Source organism: Egretta garzetta, unplaced genomic scaffold (assembly GCF_000687185.1).
Source record: "Egretta garzetta isolate BGI_Z169 unplaced genomic scaffold, ASM68718v1 scaffold567, whole genome shotgun sequence".
NCBI lineage: Eukaryota > Metazoa > Chordata > Aves > Pelecaniformes > Ardeidae > Egretta > Egretta garzetta.
This window is the reverse complement of record NW_009260348.1, coordinates 197683-200552: the sequence shown is the minus strand read 5'-3', so window position 1 is coordinate 200552 and position 2870 is coordinate 197683.

Genomic DNA, 2870 nt, shown 5'->3' with positions numbered 1-2870 from the left:
AGGGTTTGGGGGTGGGATGGCAGGGGTAGGGGAACGGTTGGGCTGGGGGAGCTTAAAGGGCTTTGCCAAACTATACAAGTCTATGAATATTCTATGGAAAAAACCGCAGCCCAGGCAGCCCCACGCACGAGATCCCCTGCAGAAACTGGATCAGGCACCGAGGGGACCTGCATAGCTTCCCAGAAAGGCAGAGAGGCCAGAGGGGCTGTGGCCAGAGATGAGGGTTGGGCGTGGGGGGTGTTGTCAAGCCGTGGGCAGAAACCAACCCTTCCCTGGTCACGGGACAGCCGGGGCGTTCAGTCAGCCCCGCTGCGGCTCGAGCGGGTCACGCATCGCCCACCATCGCCGACCAGCACGACAGCCCCTGGGTCAGAGCAGGGGCTGCAGCTGAACGCTTCCCCCAAAGCGTAAAATACCAGAAAAAGAGGAATCCCCATCCCAAGCGTGCTGCCGTAACCGCCCAGGCCGGGGGCGCGGGGGCCCAGCTGCCTTCCTCACACGACGCCTTTTTCGCCGCTGGCGCCACTTACCTCGGTGAAAGCCGCCCCCGGGTGTCGAAGCGCGCACCGAGGTCGGTCCAAGGAGGCGAGTCCCAGCATTCACACGCTCATGGGCTCTTTCCAAAGTCCAGCAGCTCAGACAGACAGACAGACAGACTCCTTACCCCAGAACACCCTAAAACTGCAGCAGCCCAGGAACGCGACGGGGGCTCTGCGGTGAGAGGGGCCCAGGCAGCCGCCGCACCCTCACCGCGCCGTCGGGACGAGGTTCATCGCACGCTCCGCGGCTTTGCCACCCGCCTGCAGCCTCCCCTCGGCCAGGCAGCGCCGGGGCCTTTCACAGCTGCGAGAAGCCAGCAAACCGAAAGAGTTTGCTTTTGCTGTTTCTTTATGAAGAGGAGCACTGCAAACACCGGGAGTTCAGTGCTGAAAAACCTTCAGTTAAAAAGCGAACGAACGACAAAAGTCAGGAAAAGCTGAGCAGCCAGAGACGAAAACATTTGAACTTTTATTACATTTCATTTACAAATAATGCAAAGGTACAAAGACAAAAGCCCTCACACAAAAAAGAAAAGGCTGACAAGAATGTACACGCAGTCGAGCTGCTTTTCCACGTCATTTCTCAGGTTGCAAACACTTAAAGCCAACTTCAGTTTCCCACTTCACCTATAGAAAATCACAATAAATAAAACTTTTATGGCTCAGGGACAACTTTTCCAGAGCTCCTGTGCCACCAGCGCTGTAGCTGAAGATGGGATTGCATATATCAGTGAAATAATCCAGACTTGGAATAGAAAAGGCTTCGCTCGTCAGGGGCCGTGCATTACACCGCCTCGGGCGATGCACAGATGGGACGTTTCTCCCAAGCTCCATGAACGACCTGAAGTCGCTTGTAGCTGCCAGTCTGTGAGAGAAGCTGCCCAGGGCAGCTGGATTTAATTCTATTAAAATCAAACTTCCCCTTCAACGAGCACTAAGCCACTGAGCTTCCATTTCGCCTACAAGGAATCCGTCCACAGACGGGGGCTCCTTTAAGGTCAGAAGAAAAAGCATCTGAAAGTTCTAATTCCTCCCCAAAATAAAACCTCGGTATCCACTGTCCCACTGGCCAAGAACCGACTGAAACACGGGGCTTCAATGCTGCCGCCGCGGCACGCTGACCCGAGGCCGGCGGAGGCGCGTGTGGTGGTGACACACACGGTTGTCTTCCCACTGTGCCGATGCTCGTGCCATGAATATTCAGGATCCAGCAGGTACAGAAAGTTTTGTTTAAGCGAGCCCTACCCCCCCCAAATATCACCCCGTAACTTCTGCATTCATCACCTACGCTGCAAGGACAGAAACCTCCCCTATTTATCTTCTCTACATTGAATGTCTGCGAGATCCCGAAACCAGGCCAAGCTTTCTCTTTTCCAAGGGAGGCTGGTGGTGTCGCACCTGAGCCAGGCTTTGGGAACTCCTCGCTCGCCCTTCAGCCAGGGCCGGGTCCGTTCAGTGAACAAAAGCCTGCCCACGCTGGGGGATAACTCAGCTCCATTTCCAGGAGCAAGTTTAAGCCCGTGAAGCCGCTGAAGGGAACAGCGACAGCTCCGCTCCCCCCGTCACAGAAACCCGTTCTGAAATTTAACTTCTGAACAGCGACCTCTCGTCCCCTCGAGTCTAAACCGCGGCGTAAGAAAGTAACTGGGATTGAATCATCGGCAGGAGACGCACAAAGGAGCTTTCAGCTTCCCTGCACGGCCACAGCGGCTCCCGTGGCAGGGAGCGGCACAGTGCTCTGCGAGCCGGCGCTTTCCCAGTTCCTGATGGACTTTCCCAGTTCCTCTTTAAACGATCCCAGCTCCAACTGCCTCCCTGTCCGGAGCCCAGCCCCGCTTCCACAGCTTTGGGCAGGATCCCTCACAGCTACAGACCCTCCCGCCCCAGGCTGCCCTTCGCCATTGCTCAATTCGGAGAAGCCAAGCTGACTGAGGGGGGAACTTCCATTGCACGTGGGAGGAAAGAACCGGGGGGCGGGTGACTCTGCACAGGTCTCACACCGATCGTTGAAGATTGAGCAAAATCTGCACCTGGTAGGGAGTAACGCTCCTGGGGGCAGAGCACACGGTTCCCTTAACTCTGCATTTTCCCAGTTACAAATCTCAACCGCAATTCAAGAACCTCTCCGCTTACCCGCAGAGCAGGGCGCCCTCCCAGAGATTTTACAGCTTTATCTGCGTGAGGCTGCAGCTACCGTCAGTCAGAAAACGGGGATGGATCGGAGCTGACAGCCCGGCAAGTTTATATCCTGTGCCTGCGCCCGTTCCACCGCACCAGCGGCCTCAAAGCAACGCGACGCAGCTCAGCCCCCTCCTTACCTCGCGCCGCAGG